This window comes from Cibotium barometz, chromosome 20 (genome assembly GCF_041138505.1).
Source record: "Cibotium barometz isolate CiBa-2024 chromosome 20, ASM4113850v1, whole genome shotgun sequence".
In the NCBI taxonomy this organism is placed as follows: domain Eukaryota; kingdom Viridiplantae; phylum Streptophyta; class Polypodiopsida; order Cyatheales; family Cibotiaceae; genus Cibotium; species Cibotium barometz.
Genome location: NC_141065.1, coordinates 51,059,915 through 51,074,069, shown reverse-complemented (window position 1 = coordinate 51,074,069; position 14,155 = coordinate 51,059,915). Strand labels below are relative to the sequence as shown.

At 40.2% G+C, this 14,155-nt stretch overlaps 1 pseudogene; it reads left to right on the top strand.

Moving 5' to 3' along the window:
- The first annotated feature begins 690 nt into the window (after positions 1-690).
- LOC147627995 (uncharacterized) lies at positions 691-13,122 on the top strand (annotated as a pseudogene).
- The last annotated feature ends 1,033 nt before the right edge of the window (positions 13,123-14,155 follow it).

Here is a 14,155-nt window from a genome sequence, read left to right as displayed (position 1 = left end):
GCTCTCTCTTGTGTGTGTGTGTTCGCTTACACAAAACTTAAGCTCTTCCTCTCCCCTGTATTCTCTTTATGGTATCACAGCTCCAGTTTGTGTGAGAGCTAAGGGGGCAAGCAAGAGGCAAGAATAAAGCAAGAAAGGAAGTAGTACATAGGGAAGAGCATCATCATCTCTTCCCCTTCTTGTTTAGGTACGACAACCCTTGGGTAGCTCTTAGAGCTACACATTTCCGATTGAGGAGCTGCCTTCATAGTCTTAGAGGTGCCTATAAGGTGCCCAATACTTTGTACTATAATTTGGCGGCCATAATCGTGTTTTAGGCGTATTTTGGTCTCCATTCAATCATTGCAAGGTGTTCTCGAAAGTTCCAGGAAGTTAAAGTTTAGAACTCTCTGCTTGAAATCTGGTTATTACAGTGCAACAATGCATTTCGGGAGTGCAGACAGTGTTTGCATATGTATTAATGATATTGGGTGTATATACATGTACTTTGGTCACATTTAGTGACATACAAGTTGTGTTCAAGTATCGTTGGCAGTCAAGATACTGTTATGTTACAGGTTGTATACATAAATTATATGTTTGTAGGTTTCTGGTTGTTGCAGGCAAACATGTCTGATGGAATCAATCAGATTGTTAGTGAGAAGCCAAGAATAACTTATATGCTTGGAAGTTTAGAATGACCAATTCCTGATGGATAAAGGATTTTGTGACTATGTGGAAGGAGACAATGAGGAGCCTCCAGAGTTGCATGAAGAGAATGTCACTCCAACAGATGTAAAGGATTTTTGGGACTATGTGGAAGGAGACAATGAGGAGCCTCCAGAGTTGTATGAAGAGAATGTCACTCCAACAGATGTAAGGAATTTTGGGACTATGTGGAAGGAGACAATGAGGAGCCTCCAGAGTTGCATAGAGAATGTCACTCAGCAAAAATGTAAAGGCATTCAAGGACTGTAACCAGGGTGCAACAAAAGTCATGTATTACCTTTCAATAAGTGTCACAAACACAATGGTAGGACACATGCAGGATGCCAACACTCTAACAGTTACATGGTAGAACCTCTGGTGCAGCTATTCTAGACCAACACAAAGGCAAGGAAACTGCACATGTAAAAGCTGCATACAGAAGAAAAGCATGTCTATCAATGAGTATGCTTTAAAGATCAAGGGCATTGTTAAATCCCTTGGGTCTATCAACGGCATTGTTGAATCCCGTGAGTGTCTATCTAAATGGGCTTGGTAAAGAGTACAAGCCCTTCAAGACTTCCATTACAGTTAGGGATAATGTTCCCAACTTTCGGGACTTAGTGTCTATGTTGATCATAGAAGAAAAGTCTCTTGGTGAGAGGAGTCTTCTTCACAAAGCAAAAACATCTCATAACATGTCTTCTACTCTAATTTACGTAGAGGAAGAGGTAGAGGTCATGATTGAGGCCAAGGTGGTGGCTGACATGGAAACCAGAATTATGGACAACAATAGTACAATGATTCATAGCAGTTATTAGCAGTAGTAATCACAGGTGGAAGAGGCCAGTCTAGAGGCAGGGGGAGCCAAAGGGCTGAGGTGGTTGGCAAAGAAATCACAGTGCAAATAGCATAGAGTGCTATTATTATGGCAAAACAGGGCACATGGCTAAGGACTACTTTAAAAAGTAGAATGACATTAAAAGTGGAAAGTTACAACAAGGCAACTATGCATCATCAAGTAAACAAGGTGGTGATGATAGAAGTGAGCAGTTGTTTGTGATGCAACACATGATCAGTTCCACAACAAGAGATGTGCACGATCTAAAGATATATGGTATGTGGATTATGGTGCCTCTAACCACATGAGCATTCATGGTGAGTGGTTTAGAGACATGGTGAGTGGTTTAGAGACATGTGTAGAATGGAAAAACCAAGTAATGTAAAAACAGATGATGATATCGCGTATCCCATTACACATGTTGGTAAAGTGTCATTGTCTATGGAAAAATGAAGTACTCGGTAGATGTACTTCATGCTCCAAATATCACAAAGAACCTGGTTTCTATTGGATAGATGATTGAGCAGGATCTTTAAGTGAGGTTTAATCCTCAAGGATGTTTTATAGAAAACTTCAAAAATCAGTCACTTGGTTACAAAGGGTAACATAAACGGCATGATATTTACGTTAGATGTGAACATGCCCAAGGTAAAGGTAGCCATGCTTCTACATGAAACAAGTGTCATTGTAGATATTGACATATGGCATAAGCACATTGGTCATGTGAATACACAGCAATTGAAGTCTATGTAGGCCCAAATATTATTGCAGGTTTGCCAAGTTTAAGGTTGATGGTATGCATAGAGTATGTGAAGCATGCCAGCTTGGTAATCAGGCTAAACATGCTTTTGCACATGAAAAGCATGTCAGTTGTGCAAGGCCATTAGATGTTATGCATTCAGATGTATGGGGACCAATCAAGACTACAACAATCGTAGGCTACATGTATTATGTTATATTTAAAAGTGAGGTGTTTGCTCACTTTCAAAGATTTAAAGTCTTAGTCGAGAAGGAAAAAGGCATACAAATAAAATTCCAAAGATCAAATGGTGGGGGAGAGTATTTTCCAATGAGTTCAGTGATTTCTTGAAAAAGAAAGGAATCAAGAGATAGTTTACATGCGGGTACACTTCGCAATCAGTGAAGGAAACATAAGATTCAGATGTAAGAAGTATTGATGTTCCACCATATGTAGAACAACAATCTCATAGGTGTTTCATGGACTTGGAGAGTCCTCTAGAGCAATGGATCCAATGTTAGTTCATGGTCAGGCAGGTCAAAGACAGATGTAGGTACACATGTATTACATAAAGGGAAGGAAAAGGTAGATAAACCTTTTGTGCATGATCTATCAGCAAGTCACTCATATGTGGATGGTGACTTTAGTGGCTTTGAGGCAGTTACTCCTAGTGTGTAAGGAGAACCAAGGATATTTTGAGGACACCTAGCAGTGATCCACGTGTATGTAGGTCTATGAGGATTAGGTACCCTGTTGATAGGTTGAGATATGATAGATATATAGCCTATCATTATACTTACATGGTTAAAGCAATACATAAGTTGGAGCCTACTTGTTTTGGCCAGGCACTTGGAAATAAAAAATGGGAAGATTCCATGAATGAGGAGATGGCAGCATTTGATGCAAATGCAACATGAGAGTTAGTGCCTTTGCCTAAGGAAAAGAAGGCGATTAGATGTAAGTGGATGTATAAGGTCAAGTATAACACATATGGTTTAGTGAGCAGGTATAAGGTGAGATTGGTTACCATTGGCTATGTGCAGACCTATGTGTATTGAATATAACACAGATGGTTCAGTGAGCAGGTGTAAGGTCAAGTATAACATAGATGGTTTAGTGAGCAGATATAAGGTGAGATTGGTTACCATTGGCTATGTGCAGACCTATGGCATTGAATATGAGGAGACATTCAGCTCGGTTGCAAGAATGGCAATTGTGAGAGTTGTCATTGCTATGGTTGCAACAAAGGGTTGGTCTTTACATCATATGGATGTAAAGAATACCTTCTTGCATGGTAGAAGAAGTATACATGATGCAACCACCAGGTTATGAGAGTGATGCACACCTAGATTTTGTGTATAGGTTATGTAAATCCTTGTATGGCTTGAAGTAAGCACCCAAAGCATGGTCAAACATGATTAGGGAGTATCTTGTTACCATTGGATTTTAGATATCCAATGCATATTTTTCACTTTATCTGAAAAATATAGATAGAGAGATCATGCTATTAGTCATTTATGTGGATGACTTGATTATCACTGGTGATAGTGATGTAGATATACATGATGTCAAGAGGCTTTTGAAGTAAAAATTTAAGATGAAGGATTTGGGTGTGAGATGTGGTATTTCTTGGGCATAGAGGTGGTGAGATCACCTCGTGGTGGCATTTTGTTACTATGCAAAGACAGTATGGCTTGGACATGTTGTCCAAGTATGGTTTGCAGGCTATAAGCCTATTTCAATGCCATTAGAACATAAAGCTTTCCACAAATATAGGTGAGCTAGGAACCCATTACGCACATGCGCATAGTGGGTAGCTTGATCCACATAACCAATTACTAGGCCAGATTTTAGCTATGTTATTAGACTTGTGAGTCAGCTTATGCAAGCCCCTAGGAAGCCACACTTGGATGTGGCTAGACGGATTCTCAGGTACATAAAGTCCATAGTTGATTATGAACTTCTCTATGAGGATGGTACAAAAATATAGCTACATCGGTTTATAGATGATGATTGGGCTAGTAGTGTCGCAAGATAGGAGATTACAAGTGGTTTTATGTTTTTGTTTGGGAGTGTTGATATGAGTTGGAGCAGTAAGAAATAGCCAACAATTTCTTTATTGAATACAGAGGCAGAGTACAGGGGTGCTGCTATGGCAACTTGTGAGGTAACTTGGTTTTAGAAGCTGCTTGGTGATATGGGTGAACCCGTGGTGGATAGGGAAATCGACATTTATTGTGACAACATGAGTAGCATACAATTGGCCAGTAACCTAGTATAGCATGCTAGGGCAAAGCACATTGAGGTGCATTCTCACTTTGTGAGGGAGAAGGTTCTAGTAGGTGATGTAGATCTAGTATATGTCATCACAAAGGATCAGGTGGCTGACATCTTCACAAAGGCATTGGGCACATAGAAGCTTCATAGGTTTAGGAGCTGACTTAGAGTGCAGGGTGTGGAGTTGAGAGTGAGGGGGAGTGTTGAGATATTGAGCTCAACTAGTGTTATGAACATTGATGACCCACGTGGGTGATACCTTCCGCACTTATACCACTGGCATGGTTGGTGATATTATGGTTGATATGCCACCAGTGGATGGCAGACTATGTGATAGCCACTTTGAAGTACTAGAGTTATGGCATAGTTATAGTTCTAACTCATATAGTTGAGTTCACACTATGGACCGACTATTGTATGTTATTGTAGGAGAGTACTTTCCCTTATATTATGTACTCTTGTCTTTTTAGATGTATGGTTGTAGAGAAGAGAAGAAGATCAAAGAATGTTTTTTAGACATCCATCTCTCTCGTGTCTTGCTCTCTCTTATGTAGGCGTGTTTGCTTGCAAGGAACTCAAGCTCTCCCTCTCCCTCGCATTCTCTTTAGTGCTTCACTTGAAAGATGATGGTTTCATCACACAACCGAGATACATGCATACACGCCTATCTTTGGAGTGAGGTTTGGAGTGAGGTGTGCGATTGGCTAGATCTAGACATTCTCCCATCAGCTGCCTATTGGGATAGAGACAGTCAGATATGGACCAATGAGGATTGCTCTAGTAGATCGGATATGGACCAATGAGGATTGCTCTAGCAGATCGGATATGTGAGCTACGTCACACATTGAGACTAAGACAAAGGAGCATTACATATGTAGGTGCCCAGAATACTACGAGATCAGGGGGAGATTCCATTGTCTCTTCTGTGATGGATTTGGTCCACTTTCTAGGTCATGGACTACCATGATGATCAAAGATGCTTAGGACTCTTCCTCTTGGAGCTCCGCAAACACAGAGAGTCCCTACTACACCACAAGCTAGCGCTAGTGAGGTAGAGGGCACTTATAGACTTCTTATAGACAGAGACTTTTAGAGCCCCCCCCCATTTGGATCCCATGCAAACACCTCTACAACAACCCCCACCTATCACCTGAATCCTAGTGACAACTGTTTGAGCTTAATCAAGAGGAGTGCAACTAGTTAGAGCCACTAAGCTTTGCAGAGCATGGCGCCCTTGCCCATGACCTCAATACTCCTGGCAAATTGTGACCATCATCTCCCACCATGGAGGACATTCTCTTACTAGCTCAGCCCCACCACCCTGAGCACCATGCAGCAGCTCCCAATGAGGGATATATTAGGAGGATGAGGGTAGAGATCCATACACTCTCAGTTCTAGTACCAACTTTAGCTTTTCATTTTTTGTTCCTAGAATTTCCATTTTTTATGTAACTTAAGCATTGTATCACATGGACTTAATGTAATTATTTTGGTCTCACACACACACACACACACACACACACACATACATGCATGCGTGTGTGCATGCGTGCATGTGTTAAATCAAATGTAACATCCTTTCCACACTCATACAGAAATACTATCCTTGCAATTATGAAGCCCAAACCACAGCCCAATAAAGCTTCCCATACACGCTAAGAAAACCAAGAGGGCACTAGTCCTTATAATGGATGCTATGATAAAGAAGGGCCTTAAGCTGAAAGAAGGGCCTTAAGCTGAAAGGCAGATAGTGAAATCCATTATTAGCATCTTGTGTCCACATGTCCACATGCTTATTAAATGAAGTATAGACTCTTTATTAGATACAAGAAATGAGAGTTTTTAACGTGCAATGCATCAACACGGATGTATAATATTCATATAATCACAATATTTAATTTGATTCCTTTAAATGCACGTTTCATCATGTCATCATTGTATTATTATAGATACATCTTTGCCATGTTGTAAGCATCTAAAGGATGTCTACACATGTTGGGCATCATGCTTGAATCATGACGAAACTGGCAATCAAGACCAAACACATGTAAATGAACTAGAACTAGAAACGGGCACCCTCTTACTCTTGGGTGGCATAATGAGAATTGACTTATGAAAATTTCCTCATGTTATATTCTCATCTTCCCATTTGAAAAATATAGATTTCATTCTTCTCATGTTGTATCCTTCCCATTTATGTAACAATGAATTCATTCTTCTCTCCACTCTCTCTCCCCTTTGCAACCTATGTGAGTGTGTGTGGGCAAGTCATTGCTTAGGGTTTGGGAAGGCAATGCCATATTGTAGACCACATGACCTCTTCCTCCTCCTCACCCTTCCACTAGGCCAACGAGAACTAGACCAATGTGATCTTGCTTTTGATGTTAGTGATTCAGCTTACGGACAAAAGACCAAGGCCTTCTCCAACTATCTCCAACAAAGAGTCATATCTTCATGAAAATGAAAATATTGCACCAACACTTGTGCCCATTAATTGATTGTGTTTCCAGCTAATGTTCCTTGTCATTACAAATGACACCCTTGTCGTGTCTTTCGGCCACTCAATGGGTCTCTTCTTTCATGCCTCGGGGAGCCTAAACTCTAACCCGAACCCAATATGCCATGGGAAACATGAAATGCATTAGTGAGGTAACTCTCACTTACCTCTATCTCATTTGCTTAAATTAGGGACTCCTTGTGGTAGCTCTATCAATGGAAGAACGCCGAAGTAGCTCAACAAAGCCACTGCCCACCATGCCTCAAGTGAGCTATTGCTCTCACTCACTTCCTCTCTCACACACACACACTCACACAAGCATTGAAGGCAAGAGACAGGTAAGGTTTGAGAGAATAATAGAGCACTATCTTCACTTGAGAGCATACAAGAGTGCATACAAGAATGAGGATTTAGATTTACAATTTGACCTTTATACTTGGCTCATAATGTTTACACTTGGCCGACCAATGTTAAAAATGAGGTCCTAGTGCATCCAAGACTATCTACACTAGTACAAACACCTTGTCCTAGCTAGTAACTGTAATCTTATTATCCCATGACATGCCTTTCATATACAAGCATTGATCGCACATGTAAAATAATCTATTACAAGAGAAATATGAATTTTCTAGTGCCTAGGCCAATGAATGTCAAAATATGTGGTGGCCGACTATGGTGCCATAGAAGTGATAGAGTCTTCGAGAAAACTTAACATGCACCCCTTCTTGACGTAGATTCCATCCTTAGAAGATGTCATTAAAGAAGATTTGAGGTCATAGGATGAAAGCAATGTTAAGGCTTGGGATGATCTGCATGGCAACAATAATAACAAGTAATATGTTCTTGGAGCAACAAGCAAAAATTAACAAGGAAATAGCTAAACAAGCAGTCTATGATTCATGAACTGAGTTCAAAAAATATGCCTATGGTTATGACCACAGTCTTAAACACAATGATGCACATACAAACCATCTAAAGCTATATGTTAGCTCTGGAAGTAAAACTGCATGTGATTAGATGATTACTTACATAACAAAAGTGTGTGTGTGTGTGTGTGTTTTTTTTTGCTTCTTTTATGAAATGAAGAGTGATAAACTACCACCTCGTGGGAATCAAAGTAATGGCCTAGTAACATTTATTAGTGAAGCAAAGACACAAGGTTCCACCCTATGAAAAATCAAGGCATCAGTCTTATGGTACCACTACTTGTGGTTTTCCAAAAACCTACCAGGATTCCACATGGTAATGACTATCTTCTTGGTCATGTTTTTTTATTTTTTTATTTTTGATTTTTAAAAATTTTAATGCTTTTTTATATTATAACAACCACCTTTTTCACTTGCACATTACCTAGAGAGCTAAAATATAGCTGAAGACCTTTGACATACTTTATCTTAAAATACAGAATCATAAGACTAGGACAATTTAAAAGAAAAGATGCTAGCATTAATATTCATCATTCCTCAATATTCTCTTTCATAACATCAGATTCGTACATAACTCAATAAACATAAATGTCTAAAAAATTTATGCATCTTAACTAATTTCAAAAAAATAACAACCTTTGGACTCTCAAGCAACACCTCTATCCACTCTGCAAAACAAGCGGTGGCATGTATGGGTATGTGTGTTGTGTTGTACTTTTAATTCTAGCCAATTAAAAAAAAACAACCTAAACCCTATACCGCACAACTTTTTGTCTCTTTTATTATATCTAGGGTATCACTTTCTTCTTCTTCCTTTCCCCTTGTTGCTTTCTTCTTCTTCCTGGATTTTTGGTGTGGGCAAGGAGAAGAAGAGGGTTTTTTTAAAGTCATGGAAGATGGAAGATGTTCAAAGCCATTTGTGCGGCCTACTCACGGGTTTTTTTTTTAATTTTCCATGACAATAGGAGAAGTAGAGAGGCTAGGAGAAGAAGAGGCTCTTGTTCAAAGCCATGGAATGTGGAAGATGTTCAAAGCCACTTTGTAGTGCCATGGAAGATGTTCAAAGCCTATGGACCGTGCACAATTTTTCTTTTTTAAAAACCCTATGGTGGGCAAGCTACGTCGGCGAGGCCTGCCCACATGGCTTTTTAAAAAAAATTTGAAGTTCCATGGAAGTAGCCATGGCAAGATCCATAGGCTTTGAACATCAAAAATTCCATCGCCATGAACATCACATCTTCAAGGAGATTCCTACTTGCTATGGTTATTTCCATGGAACTTCAAAAATAAAGAAAGAAAGTTCTACAAATAAAAACAAAAGAAGATGAGGACAACAAAAAAGTGACCATGTGCATTTACCCAGTGACATGGACCAAGTCAGTTGTGTATTGGAAAGTCAGGCACAGGAGAAGATGTTAGGGGTGAGGTGGAGAGTCAAGTGCTTGATGCAAATGCCACACAGTGTCAACATGAGGTAGACAAATGAGCTCATGCCGCATGAGGTAAATCTTGCATTGGTGCCTTATGTAGTTTGTCCGAAGATTCCTAGTGATGAGGGGCACGAAGAAAACTTGTACCTTGCCCAAGGGGAGGACATCATGAAAAAAACCAGGTTATTTAGTTGTCATGAACACCAATTCTATTATGCAGGCTATTACCTCATGCCAAAGTTAGAGGACTTCAGGAAGATTTGTCAAGCTTGAAAGTGGCATTTGGGAAGGAGGGATATGTCCCTAAAAAAGGAGCATTCATTGTGTCCTTATGGAATTGCTCCATAAGGAATCCATGGTCATAGATGAGGTGATGTCTTCTTGGGATCCATTATAGCAAGAAATCAACAGGGAGTTTGAGCTCTCTGAATCTCCAACCCTCTCAGTACTCTCCAATCACATGTTTTATGTATGGGAGGAAATCCACCGATTGGTGGCATGGATTGCGGCAATCAATGAGAGTTTCTCAATGACAAAGGATAAACACTATCAAGTCCTTTGCACAATCATTGATCCATGCAAGGTCAGCGAGATTGCATTGCTCTCAAGTTTGCAACGCATGACCTTGTGAGTCTCTTTTTTCACTATAATTAACATGAATTCAATGTGAGTAATTCATGGGAACTAACATGCCATGTTGTTTCAATCTCAATACACATGCCTTGGTTCCCACTACATTGAGGGATGAGTGTCAATTGTATAAATATATGTGTGGTTGATCAGTCCTCGTACATGCATGACTTGTCACCACGAAAAGCGATCGAAGGCTCATCATGGAGATTAGGAAGAAGTACACCAAGGGTGTTAAGCCTTGGTATTCATTGACGCGAAGATATTTAGCAAAGCTTGTTTACAATGTACGTTGTAATCACGATTTGACTGTTCATGCTTCTACTTACTCAATGGCCATGGTCATATAGGTTCAAATGACAATTTCTTTGAACAAGAAGCTTGATCTAAAAAGGGCGGCACTAAGAGAAGAAGAGTTGCAAAAGGAGGAGGAGAAGGAGGTAGAGTCCCTTGCATCACGTTATGGTGATCGGATAGGCAAGGTAAGGCTATTCTCATGGCTAGTGAGGTATTTCAGTTTACCAAAACTAACTCTTGTATTCATCGAAGTATCCAAAAGATTCTCAATATCATCAACCCTCGACTTGGGGATGCATGGCATGACAAGGTATTGTCATTAAAATGGGATTGCAAGAGCTATGCAACATTGGAGAAAGTGAATCTCCTTGCACTATATGAAGCCCCCGTCGAATCAAACGTCTTATGGTTGTCTCTATTGGAGGCAAGTAGGGCTACTAAAGCCATGTACCACCTTGCCCATGGTGATCATTTATATAGAAAGTGAGTGATTTTTCCCTAAACTTGTTTCTCTATGAATTGATCATTGTGGTTAATGTGCTAATCTTTTGTTCTTATGTAGTTGGATACGTAGGGAAGTCTTGCTTGAGAATATCTTACATTCAGCAAGAGACATCTTGAGGGGCTTTGTTGAAATTCTAGGGCGCTTGGTCTTACCTACAGATTTGTCCTTGTTGGAATACTATGAGGAAATCAAATTGGAGAGAAGAAAGGCCATGTTTCCTCTAGAGACATGTATGGAGAAAAAGGAGAAGGGAGTAACCGACAAGGCTAAGAAGAACAAGCAATTAGTGCAGTTGGCCGCTCAGAGATTGGTATTTAGGTAACTTCAATAATTGGCTATTTAGACACTAGTCCTTCAATGTATCGGTAATGAGCTATTGAGCATGCGATGTTATATGTGTAGTTTTTCAACTAGGTTATTTTCGACTTTGAAGGAGAGAGGATATATTGCATCGATCCCAACGATGGCTAGGAAGTGGACAAATGCTGCAGAGGAGGCCACTTGTATGTACCCTCAAGAGATGGAAAATCTCATAGAGTGGGAAACGGAAAATTGTCCTTGGTGGCTCAACATGGCAAAGGGGCACATTTTAGCAAATGAAAAGGACTTGTTTGAGGCCAAGGAGCAAAGAGGTGAGTGTGGAAAATATATTGTCGATCAGATTATGATACTTTTATGTTTATCTTCTGGACATGACCACACTTTATTTTACAAGGCTAGTGAGGCTTTCATATAATCCTATTGTATGCCACGCAGAGCATGAGGCCTTGAAAAGCTTATGGGGGTTGTTGTCTTGGTTTTGAAAATTCATTGAGTTTACAAAGAAGACTTAGGCCATTTTTCCCGGTGAAATGTGACTTGATTTGTAAACCCTTATTGCCTGTTTTTGGTTTAAGACAAGTGTCCAGTAAATCGGCCAATTTTACATGAGCCATGTGACGTGGATGATACGCAGGATCTGTGGGAAGAAGAGCCATTATAACCATTTGGTATGCATGTCTCTATTGCCTTTTCTTTACTTTTCAATCTATGCGAAAGGATTCTTTGTAACAATCTTTAAGAATTCTATTCCTTTGCATTATGCGTCTACCTTTTTTTGTGTAGGTGGGCAATATAGGCTACATGTCAAGAAATCCATGTCCTATGTTTATTGTCACATGAGGATACATAGGCCTTGCTGTGTACAACTCAAAGAGCCCAAATGTATTGTAGTAACTGGTGATTATGTGGAGATAGGACATGATTTCATTGCATGATTAAAGAACACCACCTACACTCAAGTCCATGACCATATGCTTAGGTGTGCAAGTAAGGGCACACAATACTTAAGGAAGGGAAGATTAGTGTCATGGGATGCGAATTTGGTGTTCTTGGATCTCCCATTTGGCAGAGTTCTCCACGGACAGGTTCCACATCCACAATGGGATGCGCATTCAGAGGATCATGTTTGCTATGGTGTTTCACTGGTAGCTTCTACTCTATCAGATTCTGGAGCACTGCTTGTGATGGCATCCATAGGAGGTAACAATCCAAGCCACTCTACAAATGTGTAGTTTCTATTACTTTGTTTCATAATGTTCCTTGCATTGAATAGGAGACACTATTGGTTGGGTGGAGCACTACTGTCGTGTCTTTGACTTCTTGGAGATATTGAGGAGAGATATTGTGATGCATCCCTCCCCATATGGCTATTACGAGAGCTTGAGACTACGCACTTAGGTAATTAGCTTTGCCCTGGGCCACTTTTTTGCATTGTCAACTTTACATGATTGGAAAATGTTTAGAATGTCTTCTTGTGTCCTTTGTAGTATTGTACCTCCATGATGTTCATTGCATGGAGGTATGGGATGGTTGTAGCTTCATTTCGCCAAGAGAGCGTGCCTCGCTTTGAGGCTTTGGGCATGAAGCCTCGCTTTGAGGCTTTGGGCATGAAGCCCAAGGATTATGTAGTCTATCACCATTTGCCGTCCGATGTGCGGGCCAGGTCACCTATGGGGGGGGATTGCGTGGTGTGATGGAGTGTAGTGTGCCCTTTGTAGTAGCATGCTTCATGGAGATGCTTTCTCCACCTAATGTTATATGCTTGGAGCTCGGTTGTGGGACAATGCCACTTCTCCGAGCAGCATGCCTACACACAGGCCGCGTTTGTGCAGCTGTTGATAGGGATGAGGATATCATGTCTACCTTTGTGATCCCTATGCTGCATAGGAGCCCAAGAAAGCAAGAAGATGTAGGTACCTCAGGGGATGTTGGAGATGATATAGATGTACATGCTGGAGAGAACCCGTATGACTAGTGAGCTTCCCCATGCCACTTGGTTTTGGATTGCCATTTTTTGCTATATTACATTATGGATTTGTGGATTTATGGATTTATGGATTGTTGTTTCTCCATTTGTTTGAATATTCCATTGAGTTATGTGTGACATAAATTTATTCTACCCTTTCTTTTTGTTATCGAAGTGTACTGCTAGAGTGTGCAAAGATGATGGCTTTAGCTATGGTAGATGATCGATGTTATAATGCAGATACTCAAAAGTTCTACTCAAGATGCAATCCCTTTGTTGACTCCCTTTGTTGACAATGAATGTACATTTGATTGATTGACACATATGTATACATGCCATACTTGGAATTCCATGTTTTATTTTGACTATATCTTTTTTGTATTGTGGCTAGTGTTAGAATTCAATATGTGCTTACGTTATTGTCATTTTGTGGTGAATTTATGTTGCACCCCTTTGGTGTTCACTAAAACATTGTTGCGAGATTTTTTTACATTGCCTTTGGTGTTCTCATTTCTTATTACCTATGGAGTGCTACTATTATATGCTTTGTTGTGTTCTCTTTTGTTGTTGTCATATGTTGATATGTAATGTAATCCAATAGAGTTGATCTATTTTTGGAAAGTTACCACTTGCGATGTTAATAAGGAAGTTTGAAAAATATCGTATGCTTTGTTGTGTTCTCTTTTGTTGTCATATGTTTCAATATCAATACACATGTCTTGGTGTTGGTTCGGACTCCGAAGTGCTCACTATGATGTTGTAATTGATTTGTCTTGAAATCCATCAAATCCATTCCTAGATGTGTTGATTTTGTGTTGCACATTACTATGGTGTTCTCATTACTATGGTGTGCTCATTCCTTGGAATGTGTCGCTCGATTTTTTCCTCGCTAGAAAAGTTTCGCTTGGAGAATGGGAGAACCTCGACCCCCCCCCACTAAGGGCGACCATCGCCCTTAAGTGGGTGGGTGGCCCTAGTTGACGACCCCCACCTCTCACTAAGGGTGACCATCTCCCTTAAGTGGGTGGCCCTAGTTGACGAC